The following is a 22,738-nucleotide window of genomic DNA, read 5'->3' on the forward strand; positions in this document are numbered from 1 at the left end:
GTTCAATTGTGGCTGAGGTCTGAGTAATTCTACCTCTCAGTTGTACTTTAGAAACTACAAGTGGACCCTCTCTAGTATTTCATGACCAGTCGTTGGGCACTGATAGACATATTGATGACCTAGCCACCACATAAAGCTTAGTAAGCACAGTGGCTCAGTGGTTAGCTCCATTACCTTCCAGTGCATGGGTCCTTAGTTCAGTTGTGACTGAGGTCTGAGTAATTCTACCTCTCAGTTGCACTTTAGAAATTGCAGATGGACCCACTCTAGTTTTTTATGACCTGTTGGTGTGCACTGATATACAAATTGATGACCTAGCCAACCTATAATGTTCAGGCAGCACTGATGCTCAGGCAGCAAGCATGCTCAGGCAGCACGGATGCTCTAGCAGCATAGTTGCTCACGTAGCACGTATGCTCAGGCAGCACAGTGGCTCAGAGGTTAGTTCGATTACCTTTCAATGATTGGGTCTTTAGTTCAATTGTGGCTGAGGTCTGAGTAATTCTACCTCTCAGTTGTACTTAAGAAATTACAAATGAACCCGCTCTAGTATTTCATGACCTGTCGTTGGGCACTAATAGACATAATGATGACCTAGCCACCACATAAAGCTTAGTAAGCACAGTGGCTCAGTGGTTAGCTCCATTACCTTCCAGTGCATGGGTCCTTAGTTCAATTGTGACTGAGGTCTGAGTAATTCTACCTCTCAGTTGTACTTTAGAAACTACAAGTGGACCCTCTCTAGTATTTCATGACCAGTCGTTGGGCACTGATAGACATATTGATGACCTAGCCACCACATAAAGCTTAGTAAGCACAGTGGCTCAGTGGTTAGCTCCAATACCTTCCAGTGCATGTGTCCTTAGTTCAATTGTGACTGAGATCTGAGTAATTCTACCTCTCTGTTGCACTTTAGAAATTGCAAATGGACCCACTCTAGTTTTTCATGACCTGTTGGTTTACACTGATATACATATACATACAAGTGGACTTGTTCTAGTTTTTGACAAACTGTCGGTATGCACTGATAGACACATTGATGACATAACCATCGCGTAATACTCAAGCAGCATGGTGGCTCAGTAGTTTGCTCGATTACATTTCTATGCTTTGGTCCTTAGTTCAATTCCAACTGAGGTCTGAGTAACTCTACCTCTCAGTTGTATTTTAGAAATTACAATTGGACCCGCTCTAGTAATTCATGACCTGTCGTTGGGCACTGATAGACATATTGATGACCTAGCCACCACATAAAGCTTAGTAAGCACAGTGGCTCAGTGGTTAGCTCCATTACCTTCCAGTGCATGGGTCCTTAGTTCAGTTGTGACTGAGGTCTGAGTAATTCTACCTCTCAGTTGCACTTTAGAAATTGCAAATGGACCCACTCTAGTTTTTTATGACCTGTTGGTGTGCACTGATATACAAATTGATGACCTAGCCAACCTATAATGTTCAGGCAGCACTGATGCTCAGGCAGCAAGCATGCTCAGGCAGCACGGATGCTCTAGCAGCATAGTTGCTCACGTAGCACGTATGCTCAGGCAGCACAGTGGCTCAGAGGTTAGTTCGATTACCTTTCAATGATTGGGTCTTTAGTTCAATTGTGGCTGAGGTCTGAGTAATTCTACCTCTCAGTTGTACTTAAGAAATTACAAATGAACCCGCTCTAGTATTTCATGACCTGTCGTTGGGCACTAATAGACATAATGATGACCTAGCCACCACATAAAGCTTAGTAAGCACAGTGGCTCAGTGGTTAGCTCCATTACCTTCCAGTGCATGGGTCCTTAGTTCAATTGTGACTGAGGTCTGAGTAATTCTACCTCTCAGTTGTACTTTAGAAACTACAAGTGGACCCTCTCTAGTATTTCATGACCAGTCGTTGGGCACTGATAGACATATTGATGACCTAGCCACCACATAAAGCTTAGTAAGCACAGTGGCTCAGTGGTTAGCTCCATTACCTTCCAGTGCATGTGTCCTTAGTTCAATTGTGACTGAGATCTGAGTAATTCTACCTCTCTGTTGCACTTTAGAAATTGCAAATGGACCCACTCTAGTTTTTCATGACCTGTTGGTTTACACTGATATACATATACATACAAGTGGACTTGTTCTAGTTTTTGACAAACTGTCGGTATGCACTGATAGACACATTGATGACATAACCATCGCGTAATACTCAAGCAGCATGGTGGCTCAGTAGTTTGCTCGATTACATTTCTATGCTTTGGTCCTTAGTTCAATTCCAACTGAGGTCTGAGTAACTCTACCTCTCAGTTGTATTTTAGAAATTACAATTGGACCCGCTCTAGTAATTCATGACCTGTCGTTGGGCACTGATAGACATATTGATGACCTAGCCACCACATAAAGCTTAGTAAGCACAGTGGCTCAGTGGTTAGCTCCATTACCTTCCAGTGCATGGGTCCTTAGTTCAGTTGTGACTGAGGTCTGAGTAATTCTACCTCTCAGTTGCACTTTAGAAATTGCAAATGGACCCACTCTAGTTTTTTATGACCTGTTGGTGTGCACTGATATACAAATTGATGACCTAGCCAACCTATAATGTTCAGGCAGCACTGATGCTCAGGCAGCAAGCATGCTCAGGCAGCACGGATGCTCTAGCAGCATAGTTGCTCACGTAGCACGTATGCTCAGGCAGCACAGTGGCTCAGAGGTTAGTTCGATTACCTTTCAATGATTGGGTCTTTAGTTCAATTGTGGCTGAGGTCTGAGTAATTCTACCTCTCAGTTGTACTTAAGAAATTACAAATGAACCCGCTCTAGTATTTCATGACCTGTCGTTGGGCACTAATAGACATATTGATGACCTAGCCACCACATAAAGCTTAGTAAGCACAGTGGCTCAGTGGTTAGCTCCATTTCCTTCCAGTGCATGGGTCCTTAGTTCAATTGTGACTGAGGTCTGAGTAATTCTACCTCTCAGTTGTACTTTAGAAACTACAAGTGGACCCTCTCTAGTATTTCATGACCAGTCGTTGGGCACTGATGGACATATTGATGACCTAGCCACCACATAAAGCTTAGTAAGCACAGTGGCTCAGTGGTTAGCTCCATTACCTTCCAGTGCATGTGTCCTTAGTTCAATTGTGACTGAGATCTGAGTAATTCTACCTCTCTGTTGCACTTTAGAAATTGCAAATGGACCCACTCTAGTTTTTCATGACCTGTTGGTTTACACTGATATACATATACATACAAGTGGATTTGTTCTAGTTTTTGACAAACTGTCGGTATGCACTAATAGACACATTGATGACATAACCATCGCGTTATACTCAAGCAGCATGGTGGCTCAGTAGTTTGCTCGATTACATTTCTATGCTTTGGTCCTTAGTTCAATTCCAACTGAGGTCTGAGTAACTCTACCTCTCAGTTGTACTTTAGAAATTACAATTGGACCCGCTCTAGTATTTCATGACCTGTCGTTGGGCACTGATAGACATATTGATGATCTAGCCAATCTCTAATGTTCAGGCAGCACTGATGCTCAGGCAGCAAGCATGCTCAGGCAGCACGGATACTCTGGCAGCATAGTTGCTCACGTAGCACGTATGCTCAGGCAGCACAGTGGCTCAGAGGTTAGTTCGATTACCTTTCAATGATTGGGTCTTTAGTTCAATTGTGGCTGAGGTCTGAGTAATTCTACCTCTGTTGTACTTAAGAAATTACAAATGAACCCGCTCTAGTATTTCATGACCTGTCGTTGGGCACTAATAGACATATTGATGACCTAGCCACCACATAAAGCTTAGTAAGCACAGTGGCTCAGTGGTTAGCTCCATTACCTTCCAGTGCATGGGTCCTTAGTTCAATTGTGACTGAGGTCTGAGTAATTCTACCTCTCAGTTGTACTTTAGAAACTACAAGTGGACCCTCTCTAGTATTTCATGACCAGTCGTTGGGCACTGATGGACATATTGATGACCTAGCCACCACATAAAGCTTAGTAAGCACAGTGGCTCAGTGGTTAGCTCCATTACCTTCCAGTGCATGGGTCCTTAGTTCAATTGTGGCTGAGGTCTGAGTAATTCTACCTCTCAGTTGTACTTTAGAAACTACAAGTGGACCCTCTCTAGTATTTCATGACCAGTCGTTGGGCACTGATAGACATATTGATGACCTAGCCACCACATAAAGCTTAGTAAGCACAGTGGCTCAGTGGTTAGCTCCATTACCTTCCAGTGCATGGGTCCTTAGTTCAGTTGTGACTGAGGTCTGAGTAATTCTACCTCTCAGTTGCACTTTAGAAATTGCAGATGGACCCACTCTAGTTTTTTATGACCTGTTGGTGTGCACTGATATACAAATTGATGACCTAGCCAACCTATAATGTTCAGGCAGCACTGATGCTCAGGCAGCAAGCATGCTCAGGCAGCACGGATGCTCTAGCAGCATAGTTGCTCACGTAGCACGTATGCTCAGGCAGCACAGTGGCTCAGAGGTTAGTTCGATTACCTTTCAATGATTGGGTCTTTAGTTCAATTGTGGCTGAGGTCTGAGTAATTCTACCTCTCAGTTGTACTTAAGAAATTACAAATGAACCCGCTCTAGTATTTCATGACCTGTCATTGGGCACTAATAGACATATTGATGACCTAGCCACCACATAAAGCTTAGTAAGCACAGTGGCTCAGTGGTTAGCTCCATTACCTTCCAGTGCATGGGTCCTTAGTTGAATTGTGACTGAGGTCTGAGTAATTCTACCTCTCCGTTGTACTTTAGAAACTACAAGTGGACCCTCTCTAGTATTTCATGACCAGTCGTTGGGCACTGATAGACATATTGATGACCTAGCCACCACATAAAGCTTAGTAAGCACAGTGGCTCAGTGGTTAGCTCCATTACCTTCCAGTGCATGGGTCCTTAGTTCAGTTGTGACTGAGTTCTGAGTAATTCTACCTCTCAGTTGCACTTTAGAAATTGCAAATGGACCCACTCTAGTTTTTTATGACCTGTTGGTGTGCACTGATATACAAATTGATGACCTAGCCAACCTATAATGTTCAGGCAGCACTGATGCTCAGGCAGCAAGCATGCTCAGGCAGCACGGATGCTCTAGCAGCATAGTTGCTCACGTAGCACGTATGCTCAGGCAGCACAGTGGCTCAGAGGTTAGTTCGATTACCTTTCAATGATTGGGTCTTTAGTTCAATTGTGGCTGAGGTCTGAGTAATTCTACCTCTCAGTTGTACTTAAGAAATTACAAATGAACCCGCTCTAGTATTTCATGACCTGTCGTTGGGCACTAATAGACATATTGATGACCTAGCCACCACATAAAGCTTAGTAAGCACAGTGGCTCAGTGGTTAGTTCCATTACCTTCCAGTGCATGTGTCCTTAGTTCAATTGTGACTGAGATCTGAGTAATTCTACCTCTCTGTTGCACTTTAGAAATTGCAAATGGACCCACTCTAGTTTTTCATGACCTGTTGGTTTACACTGATATACATATACATACAAGTGGACTTGTTCTAGTTTTTGACAAACTGTCGGTATGCACTAATAGACACATTGATGACATAACCATCGCGTTATACTCAAGCAGCATGGTGGCTCAGTAGTTTGCTCGATTACATTTCTATGCTTTGGTCCTTAGTTCAATTCCAACTGAGGTCTGAGTAACTCTACCTCTCAGTTGTACTTTAGAAATTACAATTGGACCCGCTCTAGTATTTCATGACCTGTCGTTGGGCACTGATAGACATATTGATGATCTAGCCAATCTCTAATGTTCAGGCAGCACTGATGCTCAGGCAGCAAGCATGCTCAGGCAGCACGGATACTCTGGCAGCATAGTTGCTCACGTAGCACGTATGCTCAGGCAGCACAGTGGCTCAGAGGTTAGTTCGATTACCTTTCAATGATTGGGTCTTTAGTTCAATTGTGGCTGAGGTCTGAGTAATTCTACCTCTGTTGTACTTAAGAAATTACAAATGAACCCGCTCTAGTATTTCATGACCTGTCGTTGGGCACTAATAGACATATTGATGACCTAGCCACCACATAAAGCTTAGTAAGCACAGTGGCTCAGTGGTTAGCTCCATTACCTTCCAGTGCATGGGTCCTTAGTTCAATTGTGACTGAGGTCTGAGTAATTCTACCTCTCAGTTGTACTTTAGAAACTACAAGTGGACCCTCTCTAGTATTTCATGACCAGTCGTTGGGCAGTGATGGACATATTGATGACCTAGCCACCACATAAAGCTTAGTAAGCACAGTGGCTCAGTGGTTAGCTCCATTACCTTCCAGTGCATGGGTCCTTAGTTCAATTGTGGCTGAGGTCTGAGTAATTCTACCTCTCAGTTGTACTTTAGAAACTACAAGTGGACCCTCTCTAGTATTTCATGACCAGTCGTTGGGCACTGATAGACATATTGATGACCTAGCCACCACATAAAGCTTAGTAAGCACAGTGGCTCAGTGGTTAGCTCCATTACCTTCCAGTGCATGGGTCCTTAGTTCAGTTGTGACTGAGGTCTGAGTAATTCTACCTCTCAGTTGCACTTTAGAAATTGCAGATGGACCCACTCTAGTTTTTTATGACCTGTTGGTGTGCACTGATATACAAATTGATGACCTAGCCAACCTATAATGTTCAGGCAGCACTGATGCTCAGGCAGCAAGCATGCTCAGGCAGCACGGATGCTCTAGCAGCATAGTTGCTCACGTAGCACGTATGCTCAGGCAGCACAGTGGCTCAGAGGTTAGTTCGATTACCTTTCAATGATTGGGTCTTTAGTTCAATTGTGGCTGAGGTCTGAGTAATTCTACCTCTCAGTTGTACTTAAGAAATTACAAATGAACCCGCTCTAGTATTTCATGACCTGTCGTTGGGCACTAATAGACATAATGATGACCTAGCCACCACATAAAGCTTAGTAAGCACAGTGGCTCAGTGGTTAGCTCCATTACCTTCCAGTGCATGGGTCCTTAGTTCAATTGTGACTGAGGTCTGAGTAATTCTACCTCTCAGTTGTACTTTAGAAACTACAAGTGGACCCTCTCTAGTATTTCATGACCAGTCGTTGGGCACTGATAGACATATTGATGACCTAGCCACCACATAAAGCTTAGTAAGCACAGTGGCTCAGTGGTTAGCTCCATTACCTTCCAGTGCATGTGTCCTTAGTTCAATTGTGACTGAGATCTGAGTAATTCTACCTCTCTGTTGCACTTTAGAAATTGCAAATGGACCCACTCTAGTTTTTCATGACCTGTTGGTTTACACTGATATACATATACATACAAGTGGACTTGTTCTAGTTTTTGACAAACTGTCGGTATGCACTGATAGACACATTGATGACATAACCATCGCGTAATACTCAAGCAGCATGGTGGCTCAGTAGTTTGCTCGATTACATTTCTATGCTTTGGTCCTTAGTTCAATTCCAACTGAGGTCTGAGTAACTCTACCTCTCAGTTGTATTTTAGAAATTACAATTGGACCCGCTCTAGTAATTCATGACCTGTCGTTGGGCACTGATAGACATATTGATGACCTAGCCACCACATAAAGCTTAGTAAGCACAGTGGCTCAGTGGTTAGCTCCATTACCTTCCAGTGCATGGGTCCTTAGTTCAGTTGTGACTGAGGTCTGAGTAATTCTACCTCTCAGTTGCACTTTAGAAATTGCAAATGGACCCACTCTAGTTTTTTATGACCTGTTGGTGTGCACTGATATACAAATTGATGACCTAGCCAACCTATAATGTTCAGGCAGCACTGATGCTCAGGCAGCAAGCATGCTCAGGCAGCACGGATGCTCTAGCAGCATAGTTGCTCACGTAGCACGTATGCTCAGGCAGCACAGTGGCTCAGAGGTTAGTTCGATTACCTTTCAATGATTGTTTCTTTAGTTCAATTGTGGCTGAGGTCTGAGTAATTCTACCTCTCAGTTGTACTTAAGAAATTACAAATGAACCCGCTCTAGTATTTCATGACCTGTCGTTGGGCACTAATAGACATAATGATGACCTAGCCACCACATAAAGCTTAGTAAGCACAGTGGCTCAGTGGTTAGCTCCATTACCTTCCAGTGCATGGGTCCTTAGTTCAATTGTGACTGAGGTCTGAGTAATTCTACCTCTCAGTTGTACTTTAGAAACTACAAGTGGACCCTCTCTAGTATTTCATGACCAGTCGTTGGGCACTGATAGACATATTGATGACCTAGCCACCACATAAAGCTTAGTAAGCACAGTGGCTCAGTGGTTAGCTCCATTACCTTCCAGTGCATGTGTCCTTAGTTCAATTGTGACTGAGATCTGAGTAATTCTACCTCTCTGTTGCACTTTAGAAATTGCAAATGGACCCACTCTAGTTTTTCATGACCTGTTGGTTTACACTGATATACATATACATACAAGTGGACTTGTTCTAGTTTTTGACAAACTGTCGGTATGCACTGATAGACACATTGATGACATAACCATCGCGTAATACTCAAGCAGCATGGTGGCTCAGTAGTTTGCTCGATTACATTTCTATGCTTTGGTCCTTAGTTCAATTCCAACTGAGGTCTGAGTAACTCTACCTCTCAGTTGTATTTTAGAAATTACAATTGGACCCGCTCTAGTAATTCATGACCTGTCGTTGGGCACTGATAGACATATTGATGACCTAGCCACCACATAAAGCTTAGTAAGCACAGTGGCTCAGTGGTTAGCTCCATTACCTTCCAGTGCATGGGTCCTTAGTTCAGTTGTGACTGAGGTCTGAGTAATTCTACCTCTCAGTTGCACTTTAGAAATTGCAAATGGACCCACTCTAGTTTTTTATGACCTGTTGGTGTGCACTGATATACAAATTGATGACCTAGCCAACCTATAATGTTCAGGCAGCACTGATGCTCAGGCAGCAAGCATGCTCAGGCAGCACGGATGCTCTAGCAGCATAGTTGCTCACGTAGCACGTATGCTCAGGCAGCACAGTGGCTCAGAGGTTAGTTCGATTACCTTTCAATGATTGGGTCTTTAGTTCAATTGTGGCTGAGGTCTGAGTAATTCTACCTCTCAGTTGTACTTAAGAAATTACAAATGAACCCGCTCTAGTATTTCATGACCTGTCGTTGGGCACTAATAGACATATTGATGACCTAGCCACCACATAAAGCTTAGTAAGCACAGTGGCTCAGTGGTTAGCTCCATTTCCTTCCAGTGCATGGGTCCTTAGTTCAATTGTGACTGAGGTCTGAGTAATTCTACCTCTCAGTTGTACTTTAGAAACTACAAGTGGACCCTCTCTAGTATTTCATGACCAGTCGTTGGGCACTGATGGACATATTGATGACCTAGCCACCACATAAAGCTTAGTAAGCACAGTGGCTCAGTGGTTAGCTCCATTACCTTCCAGTGCATGTGTCCTTAGTTCAATTGTGACTGAGATCTGAGTAATTCTACCTCTCTGTTGCACTTTAGAAATTGCAAATGGACCCACTCTAGTTTTTCATGACCTGTTGGTTTACACTGATATACATATACATACAAGTGGATTTGTTCTAGTTTTTGACAAACTGTCGGTATGCACTAATAGACACATTGATGACATAACCATCGCGTTATACTCAAGCAGCATGGTGGCTCAGTAGTTTGCTCGATTACATTTCTATGCTTTGGTCCTTAGTTCAATTCCAACTGAGGTCTGAGTAACTCTACCTCTCAGTTGTACTTTAGAAATTACAATTGGACCCGCTCTAGTATTTCATGACCTGTCGTTGGGCACTGATAGACATATTGATGATCTAGCCAATCTCTAATGTTCAGGCAGCACTGATGCTCAGGCAGCAAGCATGCTCAGGCAGCACGGATACTCTGGCAGCATAGTTGCTCACGTAGCACGTATGCTCAGGCAGCACAGTGGCTCAGAGGTTAGTTCGATTACCTTTCAATGATTGGGTCTTTAGTTCAATTGTGGCTGAGGTCTGAGTAATTCTACCTCTGTTGTACTTAAGAAATTACAAATGAACCCGCTCTAGTATTTCATGACCTGTCGTTGGGCACTAATAGACATATTGATGACCTAGCCACCACATAAAGCTTAGTAAGCACAGTGGCTCAGTGGTTAGCTCCATTACCTTCCAGTGCATGGGTCCTTAGTTCAATTGTGACTGAGGTCTGAGTAATTCTACCTCTCAGTTGTACTTTAGAAACTACAAGTGGACCCTCTCTAGTATTTCATGACCAGTCGTTGGGCACTGATGGACATATTGATGACCTAGCCACCACATAAAGCTTAGTAAGCACAGTGGCTCAGTGGTTAGCTCCATTACCTTCCAGTGCATGGGTCCTTAGTTCAATTGTGGCTGAGGTCTGAGTAATTCTACCTCTCAGTTGCACTTTAGAAATTGCAGATGGACCCACTCTAGTTTTTTATGACCTGTTGGTGTGCACTGATATACAAATTGATGACCTAGCCAACCTATAATGTTCAGGCAGCACTGATGCTCAGGCAGCAAGCATGCTCAGGCAGCACGGATGCTCTAGCAGCATAGTTGCTCACGTAGCACGTATGCTCAGGCAGCACAGTGGCTCAGAGGTTAGTTCGATTACCTTTCAATGATTGGGTCTTTAGTTCAATTGTGGCTGAGGTCTGAGTAATTCTACCTCTCAGTTGTACTTAAGAAATTACAAATGAACCCGCTCTAGTATTTCATGACCTGTCATTGGGCACTAATAGACATATTGATGACCTAGCCACCACATAAAGCTTAGTAAGCACAGTGGCTCAGTGGTTAGCTCCATTACCTTCCAGTGCATGGGTCCTTAGTTGAATTGTGACTGAGGTCTGAGTAATTCTACCTCTCCGTTGTACTTTAGAAACTACAAGTGGACCCTCTCTAGTATTTCATGACCAGTCGTTGGGCACTGATAGACATATTGATGACCTAGCCACCACATAAAGCTTAGTAAGCACAGTGGCTCAGTGGTTACCTCCATTACCTTCCAGTGCATGGGTCCTTAGTTCAGTTGTGACTGAGTTCTGAGTAATTCTACCTCTCAGTTGCACTTTAGAAATTGCAAATGGACCCACTCTAGTTTTTTATGACCTGTTGGTGTGCACTGATATACAAATTGATGACCTAGCCAACCTATAATGTTCAGGCAGCACTGATGCTCAGGCAGCAAGCATGCTCAGGCAGCACGGATGCTCTAGCAGCATAGTTGCTCACGTAGCACGTATGCTCAGGCAGCACAGTGGCTCAGAGGTTAGTTCGATTACCTTTCAATGATTGGGTCTTTAGTTCAATTGTGGCTGAGGTCTGAGTAATTCTACCTCTCAGTTGTACTTAAGAAATTACAAATGAACCCGCTCTAGTATTTCATGACCTGTCGTTGGGCACTAATAGACATATTGATGACCTAGCCACCACATAAAGCTTAGTAAGCACAGTGGCTCAGTGGTTAGTTCCATTACCTTCCAGTGCATGTGTCCTTAGTTCAATTGTGACTGAGATCTGAGTAATTCTACCTCTCTGTTGCACTTTAGAAATTGCAAATGGACCCACTCTAGTTTTTCATGACCTGTTGGTTTACACTGATATACATATACATACAAGTGGACTTGTTCTAGTTTTTGACAAACTGTCGGTATGCACTAATAGACACATTGATGACATAACCATCGCGTTATACTCAAGCAGCATGGTGGCTCAGTAGTTTGCTCGATTACATTTCTATGCTTTGGTCCTTAGTTCAATTCCAACTGAGGTCTGAGTAACTCTACCTCTCAGTTGTACTTTAGAAATTACAATTGGACCCGCTCTAGTATTTCATGACCTGTCGTTGGGCACTGATAGACATATTGATGATCTAGCCAATCTCTAATGTTCAGGCAGCACTGATGCTCAGGCAGCAAGCATGCTCAGGCAGCACGGATACTCTGGCAGCATAGTTGCTCACGTAGCACGTATGCTCAGGCAGCACAGTGGCTCAGAGGTTAGTTCGATTACCTTTCAATGATTGGGTCTTTAGTTCAATTGTGGCTGAGGTCTGAGTAATTCTACCTCTGTTGTACTTAAGAAATTACAAATGAACCCGCTCTAGTATTTCATGACCTGTCGTTGGGCACTAATAGACATATTGATGACCTAGCCACCACATAAAGCTTAGTAAGCACAGTGGCTCAGTGGTTAGCTCCATTACCTTCCAGTGCATGGGTCCTTAGTTCAATTGTGACTGAGGTCTGAGTAATTCTACCTCTCAGTTGTACTTTAGAAACTACAAGTGGACCCTCTCTAGTATTTCATGACCAGTCGTTGGGCAGTGATGGACATATTGATGACCTAGCCACCACATAAAGCTTAGTAAGCACAGTGGCTCAGTGGTTAGCTCCATTACCTTCCAGTGCATGGGTCCTTAGTTCAATTGTGGCTGAGGTCTGAGTAATTCTACCTCTCAGTTGTACTTTAGAAACTACAAGTGGACCCTCTCTAGTATTTCATGACCAGTCGTTGGGCACTGATAGACATATTGATGACCTAGCCACCACATAAAGCTTAGTAAGCACAGTGGCTCAGTGGTTAGCTCCATTACCTTCCAGTGCATGGGTCCTTAGTTCAGTTGTGACTGAGGTCTGAGTAATTCTACCTCTCAGTTGCACTTTAGAAATTGCAGATGGACCCACTCTAGTTTTTTATGACCTGTTGGTGTGCACTGATATACAAATTGATGACCTAGCCAACCTATAATGTTCAGGCAGCACTGATGCTCAGGCAGCAAGCATGCTCAGGCAGCACGGATGCTCTAGCAGCATAGTTGCTCACGTAGCACGTATGCTCAGGCAGCACAGTGGCTCAGAGGTTAGTTCGATTACCTTTCAATGATTGGGTCTTTAGTTCAATTGTGGCTGAGGTCTGAGTAATTCTACCTCTCAGTTGTACTTAAGAAATTACAAATGAACCCGCTCTAGTATTTCATGACCTGTCGTTGGGCACTAATAGACATAATGATGACCTAGCCACCACATAAAGCTTAGTAAGCACAGTGGCTCAGTGGTTAGCTCCATTACCTTCCAGTGCATGGGTCCTTAGTTCAATTGTGACTGAGGTCTGAGTAATTCTACCTCTCAGTTGTACTTTAGAAACTACAAGTGGACCCTCTCTAGTATTTCATGACCAGTCGTTGGGCACTGATAGACATATTGATGACCTAGCCACCACATAAAGCTTAGTAAGCACAGTGGCTCAGTGGTTAGCTCCATTACCTTCCAGTGCATGTGTCCTTAGTTCAATTGTGACTGAGATCTGAGTAATTCTACCTCTCTGTTGCACTTTAGAAATTGCAAATGGACCCACTCTAGTTTTTCATGACCTGTTGGTTTACACTGATATACATATACATACAAGTGGACTTGTTCTAGTTTTTGACAAACTGTCGGTATGCACTGATAGACACATTGATGACATAACCATCGCGTAATACTCAAGCAGCATGGTGGCTCAGTAGTTTGCTCGATTACATTTCTATGCTTTGGTCCTTAGTTCAATTCCAACTGAGGTCTGAGTAACTCTACCTCTCAGTTGTATTTTAGAAATTACAATTGGACCCGCTCTAGTAATTCATGACCTGTCGTTGGGCACTGATAGACATATTGATGACCTAGCCACCACATAAAGCTTAGTAAGCACAGTGGCTCAGTGGTTAGCTCCATTACCTTCCAGTGCATGGGTCCTTAGTTCAGTTGTGACTGAGGTCTGAGTAATTCTACCTCTCAGTTGCACTTTAGAAATTGCAAATGGACCCACTCTAGTTTTTTATGACCTGTTGGTGTGCACTGATATACAAATTGATGACCTAGCCAACCTATAATGTTCAGGCAGCACTGATGCTCAGGCAGCAAGCATGCTCAGGCAGCACGGATGCTCTAGCAGCATAGTTGCTCACGTAGCACGTATGCTCAGGCAGCACAGTGGCTCAGAGGTTAGTTCGATTACCTTTCAATGATTGGGTCTTTAGTTCAATTGTGGCTGAGGTCTGAGTAATTCTACCTCTCAGTTGTACTTAAGAAATTACAAATGAACCCGCTCTAGTATTTCATGACCTGTCGTTGGGCACTAATAGACATAATGATGACCTAGCCACCACATAAAGCTTAGTAAGCACAGTGGCTCAGTGGTTAGCTCCATTACCTTCCAGTGCATGGGTCCTTAGTTCAATTGTGACTGAGGTCTGAGTAATTCTACCTCTCAGTTGTACTTTAGAAACTACAAGTGGACCCTCTCTAGTATTTCATGACCAGTCGTTGGGCACTGATAGACATATTGATGACCTAGCCACCACATAAAGCTTAGTAAGCACAGTGGCTCAGTGGTTAGCTCCATTACCTTCCAGTGCATGTGTCCTTAGTTCAATTGTGACTGAGATCTGAGTAATTCTACCTCTCTGTTGCACTTTAGAAATTGCAAATGGACCCACTTTAGTTTTTCATGACCTGTTGGTTTACACTGATATACATATACATACAAGTGGACTTGTTCTAGTTTTTGACAAACTGTCGGTATGCACTGATAGACACATTGATGACATAACCATCGCGTAATACTCAAGCAGCATGGTGGCTCAGTAGTTTGCTCGATTACATTTCTATGCTTTGGTCCTTAGTTCAATTCCAACTGAGGTCTGAGTAACTCTACCTCTCAGTTGTATTTTAGAAATTACAATTGGACCCGCTCTAGTAATTCATGACCTGTCGTTGGGCACTGATAGACATATTGATGACCTAGCCACCACATAAAGCTTAGTAAGCACAGTGGCTCAGTGGTTAGCTCCATTACCTTCCAGTGCATGGGTCCTTAGTTCAGTTGTGACTGAGGTCTGAGTAATTCTACCTCTCAGTTGCACTTTAGAAATTGCAAATGGACCCACTCTAGTTTTTTATGACCTGTTGGTGTGCACTGATATACAAATTGATGACCTAGCCAACCTATAATGTTCAGGCAGCACTGATGCTCAGGCAGCAAGCATGCTCAGGCAGCACGGATGCTCTAGCAGCATAGTTGCTCACGTAGCACGTATGCTCAGGCAGCACAGTGGCTCAGAGGTTAGTTCGATTACCTTTCAATGATTGGGTCTTTAGTTCAATTGTGGCTGAGGTCTGAGTAATTCTACCTCTCAGTTGTACTTAAGAAATTACAAATGAACCCGCTCTAGTATTTCATGACCTGTCGTTGGGCACTAATAGACATATTGATGACCTAGCCACCACATAAAGCTTAGTAAGCACAGTGGCTCAGTGGTTAGCTCCATTTCCTTCCAGTGCATGGGTCCTTAGTTCAATTGTGACTGAGGTCTGAGTAATTCTACCTCTCAGTTGTACTTTAGAAACTACAAGTGGACCCTCTCTAGTATTTCATGACCAGTCGTTGGGCACTGATGGACATATTGATGACCTAGCCACCACATAAAGCTTAGTAAGCACAGTGGCTCAGTGGTTAGCTCCATTACCTTCCAGTGCATGTGTCCTTAGTTCAATTGTGACTGAGATCTGAGTAATTCTACCTCTCTGTTGCACTTTAGAAATTGCAAATGGACCCACTCTAGTTTTTCATGACCTGTTGGTTTACACTGATATACATATACATACAAGTGGACTTGTTCTAGTTTTTGACAAACTGTCGGTATGCACTAATAGACACATTGATGACATAACCATCGCGTTATACTCAAGCAGCATGGTGGCTCAGTAGTTTGCTCGATTACATTTCTATGCTTTGGTCCTTAGTTCAATTCCAACTGAGGTCTGAGTAACTCTACCTCTCAGTTGTACTTTAGAAATTACAATTGGACCCGCTCTAGTATTTCATGACCTGTCGTTGGGCACTGATAGACATATTGATGATCTAGCCAATCTCTAATGTTCAGGCAGCACTGATGCTCAGGCAGCAAGCATGCTCAGGCAGCACGGATACTCTGGCAGCATAGTTGCTCACGTAGCACGTATGCTCAGGCAGCACAGTGGCTCAGAGGTTAGTTCGATTACCTTTCAATGATTGGGTCTTTAGTTCAATTGTGGCTGAGGTCTGAGTAATTCTACCTCTGTTGTACTTAAGAAATTACAAATGAACCCGCTCTAGTATTTCATGACCTGTCGTTGGGCACTAATAGACATATTGATGACCTAGCCACCACATAAAGCTTAGTAAGCACAGTGGCTCAGTGGTTAGCTCCATTACCTTCCAGTGCATGGGTCCTTAGTTCAATTGTGACTGAGGTCTGAGTAATTCTACCTCTCAGTTGTACTTTAGAAACTACAAGTGGACCCTCTCTAGTATTTCATGACCAGTCGTTGGGCACTGATGGACATATTGATGACCTAGCCACCACATAAAGCTTAGTAAGCACAGTGGCTCAGTGGTTAGCTCCATTACCTTCCAGTGCATGGGTCCTTAGTTCAATTGTGGCTGAGGTCTGAGTAATTCTACCTCTCAGTTGTACTTTAGAAACTACAAGTGGACCCTCTCTAGTATTTCATGACCAGTCGTTGGGCACTGATAGACATATTGATGACCTAGCCACCACATAAAGCTTAGTAAGCACAGTGGCTCAGTGGTTAGCTCCATTACCTTCCAGTGCATGGGTCCTTAGTTCAGTTGTGACTGAGGTCTGAGTAATTCTACCTCTCAGTTGCACTTTAGAAATTGCAGATGGACCCACTCTAGTTTTTTATGACCTGTTGGTGTGCACTGATATACAAATTGATGACCTAGCCAACCTATAATGTTCAGGCAGCACTGATGCTCAGGCAGCAAGCATGCTCAGGCAGCACGGATGCTCTAGCAGCATAGTTGCTCACGTAGCACGTATGCTCAGGCAGCACAGTGGCTCAGAGGTTAGTTCGATTACCTTTCAATGATTGGGTCTTTAGTTCAATTGTGGCTGAGGTCTGAGTAATTCTACCTCTCAGTTGTACTTAAGAAATTACAAATGAACCCGCTCTAGTATTTCATGACCTGTCATTGGGCACTAATAGACATATTGATGACCTAGCCACCACATAAAGCTTAGTAAGCACAGTGGCTCAGTGGTTAGCTCCATTACCTTCCAGTGCATGGGTCCTTAGTTGAATTGTGACTGAGGTCTGAGTAATTCTACCTCTCCGTTGTACTTTAGAAACTACAAGTGGACCCTCTCTAGTATTTCATGACCAGTCGTTGGGCACTGATAGACATATTGATGACCTAGCCACCACATAAAGCTTAGTAAGCACAGTGGCTCAGTGGTTAGCTCCATTACCTTCCAGTGCATGGGTCCTTAGTTCAGTTGTGACTGAGTTCTGAGTAATTCTACCTCTCAGTTGCACTTTAGAAATTGCAAATGGACCCACTCTAGTTTTTTATGACCTGTTGGTGTGCACTGATATACAAATTGATGACCTAGCCAACCTATAATGTTCAGGCAGCACTGATGCTCAGGCAGCAAGCATGCTCAGGCAGCACGGATGCTCTAGCAGCATAGTTGCTCACGTAGCACGTATGCTCAGGCAGCACAGTGGCTCAGAGGTTAGTTCGATTACCTTTCAATGATTGGGTCTTTAGTTCAATTGTGGCTGAGGTCTGAGTAATTCTACCTCTCAGTTGTACTTAAGAAATTACAAATGAACCCGCTCTAGTATTTCATGACCTGTCGTTGGGCACTAATAGACATATTGATGACCTAGCCACCACATAAAGCTTAGTAAGCACAGTGGCTCAGTGGTTAGTTCCATTACCTTCCAGTGCATGTGTCCTTAGTTCAATTGTGACTGAGATCTGAGTAATTCTACCTCTCTGTTGCACTTTAGAAATTGCAAATGGACCCACTCTAGTTTTTCATGACCTGTTGGTTTACACTGATATACATATACATACAAGTGGACTTGTTCTAGTTTTTGACAAACTGTCGGTATGCACTAATAGACACATTGATGACATAACCATCGCGTTATACTCAAGCAGCATGGTGGCTCAGTAGTTTGCTCGATTACATTTCTATGCTTTGGTCCTTAGTTCAATTCCAACTGAGGTCTGAGTAACTCTACCTCTCAGTTGTACTTTAGAAATTACAATTGGACCCGCTCTAGTATTTCATGACCTGTCGTTGGGCACTGATAGACATATTGATGATCTAGCCAATCTCTAATGTTCAGGCAGCACTGATGCTCAGGCAGCAAGCATGCTCAGGCAGCACGGATACTCTGGCAGCATAGTTGCTCACGTAGCACGTATGCTCAGGCAGCACAGTGGCTCAGAGGTTAGTTCGATTACCTTTCAATGATTGGGTCTTTAGTTCAATTGTGGCTGAGGTCTGAGTAATTCTACCTCTGTTGTACTTAAGAAATTACAAATGAACCCGCTCTAGTATTTCATGACCTGTCGTTGGGCACTAATAGACATATTGATGACCTAGCCACCACATAAAGCTTAGTAAGCACAGTGGCTCAGTGGTTAGCTCCATTACCTTCCAGTGCATGGGTCCTTAGTTCAATTGTGACTGAGGTCTGAGTAATTCTACCTCTCAGTTGTACTTTAGAAACTACAAGTGGACCCTCTCTAGTATTTCATGACCAGTCGTTGGGCAGTGATGGACATATTGATGACCTAGCCACCACATAAAGCTTAGTAAGCACAGTGGCTCAGTGGTTAGCTCCATTACCTTCCAGTGCATGGGTCCTTAGTTCAATTGTGGCTGAGGTCTGAGTAATTCTACCTCTCAGTTGTACTTTAGAAACTACAAGTGGACCCTCTCTAGTATTTCATGACCAGTCGTTGGGCACTGATAGACATATTGATGACCTAGCCACCACATAAAGCTTAGTAAGCACAGTGGCTCAGTGGTTAGCTCCATTACCTTCCAGTGCATGGGTCCTTAGTTCAGTTGTGACTGAGGTCTGAGTAATTCTACCTCTCAGTTGCACTTTAGAAATTGCAAATGGACCCACTCTAGTTTTTTATGACCTGTTGGTGTGCACTGATATACAAATTGATGACCTAGCCAACCTATAATGTTCAGGCAGCACTGATGCTCAGGCAGCAAGCATGCTCAGGCAGCACGGATGCTCTAGCAGCATAGTTGCTCACGTAACACGTATGCTCAGGCAGCACAGTGGCTCAGAGGTTAGTTCGATTACCTTTCAATGATTGGGTCTTTAGTTCAATTGTGGCTGAGTTCTGAGTAATTCTACCTCTCAGTTGTACTTAAGAAATTACAAATGAACCCGCTCTAGTATTTCATGACCTGTCGTTGGGCACTAATAGACATATTGATGACCTAGCCACCACATAAAGCTTAGTAAGCACAGTGGCTCAGTGGTTAGCTCCATTACCTTCCAGTGCATGGGTCCTTAGTTCAATTGTGACTGAGGTCTGAGTAATTCTACCTCTCAGTTGTACTTTAGAAACTACAAGTGGACCCTCTCTAGTATTTCATGACCAGTCGTTGGGCACTGATGGACATATTGATGACCTAGCCACCACATAAAGCTTAGTAAGCACAGTGGCTCAGTGGTTAGCTCCATTACCTTCCAGTGCATGTGTCCTTAGTTCAATTGTGACTGAGATCTGAGTAATTCTACCTCTCTGTTGCACTTTAGAAATTGCAAATGGACCCACTCTAGTTTTTCATGACCTGTTGGTTTACACTGATATACATATACATACAAGTGGACTTGTTCTAGTTTTTGACAAACTGTCGGTATGCACTGATAGACACATTGATGACATAACCATCGCGTAATACTCAAGCAGCATGGTGGCTCAGTAGTTTGCTCGATTACATTTCTATGCTTTGGTCCTTAGTTCAATTCCAACTGAGGTCTGAGTAACTCTACCTCTCAGTTGTATTTTAGAAATTACAATTTGACCCGCTCTAGTAATTCATGACCTGTCGTTGGGCACTGATAGACATATTGATGACCTAGCCACCACATAAAGCTTAGTAAGCACAGTGGCTCAGTGGTTAGCTCCATTACCTTCCAGTGCATGGGTCCTTAGTTCAGTTGGGACTGAGGTCTGAGTAATTCTACCTCTCAGTTGCACTTTAGAAATTGCAAATGGACCCACTCTAGTTTTTTATGACCTGTTGGTGTGCACTGATATACAAATTGATGACCTAGCCAACCTATAATGTTCAGGCAGCACTGATGCTCAGGCAGCAAGCATGCTCAGGCAGCACGGATGCTCTAGCAGCATAGTTGCTCACGTAGCACGTATGCTCAGGCAGCACAGTGGCTCAGAGGTTAGTTCGATTACCTTTCAATGATTGGGTCTTTAGTTCAATTGTGGCTGAGGTCTGAGTAATTCTACCTCTGTTGTACTTAAGAAATTACAAATGAACCCGCTCTAGTATTTCATGACCTGTCGTTGGGCACTAATAGACATATTGATGACCTAGCCACCACATAAAGCTTAGTAAGCACAGTGGCTCAGTGGTTAGCTCCATTACCTTCCAGTGCATGGGTCCTTAGTTCAGTTGTGACTGAGGTCTGAGTAATTCTACCTCTCAATTGCACTTTAGAAATTGCAAATGGACCCACTCTAGTTTTTCATGACCTGTTGGTTTACACTGATATACATATACATACAAGTGGACTTGTTCTAGTTTTTGACAAACTGTTGGTATGCACTGATAGACACATTGATGACATAACCATCGCGTAATACTCAAGCAGCATGGTGGCTCAGTAGTTTGCTCGATTACATTTCTATGCTTTGGTCCTTAGTTCAATTCCAACTGAGGTCTGAGTAACTCTACCTCTCAGTTGTATTTTAGAAATTACAATTGGACCCGCTCTAGTATTTCATGACCTGTCGTTGGGCACTGATAGACATATTGATGATCTAGCCAATCTCTAATGTTCAGGCAGCACTGATGCTCAGGCAGCAAGCATGCTCAGGCAGCACGGATACTCTGGCAGCATAGTTGCTCACGTAGCACGTATGCTCAGGCAGCACAGTGGCTCAGAGGTTAGTTCGATTACCTTTCAATGATTGGGTCTTTAGTTCAATTGTGGCTGAGGTCTGAGTAATTCTACCTCTGTTGTACTTAAGAAATTACAAATGAACCCGCTCTAGTATTTCATGACCTGTCGTTGGGCACTAATAGACATATTGATGACCTAGCCACCACATAAAGCTTAGTAAGCACAGTGGCTCAGTGGTTAGCTCCATTACCTTCCAGTGCATGGGTCCTTAGTTCAATTGTGACTGAGGTCTGAGTAATTCTACCTCTCAGTTGTACTTTAGAAACTACAAGTGGACCCTCTCTAGTATTTCATGACCAGTCGTTGGGCAGTGATGGACATATTGATGACCTAGCCACCACATAAAGCTTAGTAAGCACAGTGGCTCAGTGGTTAGCTCCATTACCTTCCAGTGCATGGGTCCTTAGTTCAATTGTGGCTGAGGTCTGAGTAATTCTACCTCTCAGTTGTACTTTAGAAACTACAAGTGGACCCTCTCTAGTATTTCATGACCAGTCGTTGGGCACTGATAGACATATTGATGACCTAGCCACCACATAAAGCTTAGTAAGCACAGTGGCTCAGTGGTTAGCTCCATTACCTTCCAGTGCATGGGTCCTTAGTTCAGTTGTGACTGAGGTCTGAGTAATTCTACCTCTCAGTTGCACTTTAGAAATTGCAGATGGACCCACTCTAGTTTTTTATGACCTGTTGGTGTGCACTGATATACAAATTGATGACCTAGCCAACCTATAATGTTCAGGCAGCACTGATGCTCAGGCAGCAAGCATGCTCAGGCAGCACGGATGCTCTAGCAGCATAGTTGCTCACGTAGCACGTATGCTCAGGCAGCACAGTGGCTCAGAGGTTAGTTCGATTACCTTTCAATGATTGGGTCTTTAGTTCAATTGTGGCTGAGGTCTGAGTAATTCTACCTCTCAGTTGTACTTAAGAAATTACAAATGAACCCGCTCTAGTATTTCATGACCTGTCGTTGGGCACTAATAGACATAATGATGACCTAGCCACCACATAAAGCTTAGTAAGCACAGTGGCTCAGTGGTTAGCTCCATTACCTTCCAGTGCATGGGTCCTTAGTTCAATTGTGACTGAGGTCTGAGTAATTCTACCTCTCAGTTGTACTTTAGAAACTACAAGTGGACCCTCTCTAGTATTTCATGACCAGTCGTTGGGCACTGATAGACATATTGATGACCTAGCCACCACATAAAGCTTAGTAAGCACAGTGGCTCAGTGGTTAGCTCCATTACCTTCCAGTGCATGTGTCCTTAGTTCAATTGTGACTGAGATCTGAGTAATTCTACCTCTCTGTTGCACTTTAGAAATTGCAAATGGACCCACTCTAGTTTTTCATGACCTGTTGGTTTACACTGATATACATATACATACAAGTGGACTTGTTCTAGTTTTTGACAAACTGTCGGTATGCACTGATAGACACATTGATGACATAACCATCGCGTAATACTCAAGCAGCATGGTGGCTCAGTAGTTTGCTCGATTACATTTCTATGCTTTGGTCCTTAGTTCAATTCCAACTGAGGTCTGAGTAACTCTACCTCTCAGTTGTATTTTAGAAATTACAATTGGACCCGCTCTAGTAATTCATGACCTGTCGTTGGGCACTGATAGACATATTGATGACCTAGCCACCACATAAAGCTTAGTAAGCACAGTGGCTCAGTGGTTAGCTCCATTACCTTCCAGTGCATGGGTCCTTAGTTCAGTTGTGACTGAGGTCTGAGTAATTCTACC

Source organism: Ranitomeya imitator, chromosome 9 (genome assembly GCF_032444005.1).
Source record: "Ranitomeya imitator isolate aRanImi1 chromosome 9, aRanImi1.pri, whole genome shotgun sequence".
In the NCBI taxonomy this organism is placed as follows: domain Eukaryota; kingdom Metazoa; phylum Chordata; class Amphibia; order Anura; family Dendrobatidae; genus Ranitomeya; species Ranitomeya imitator.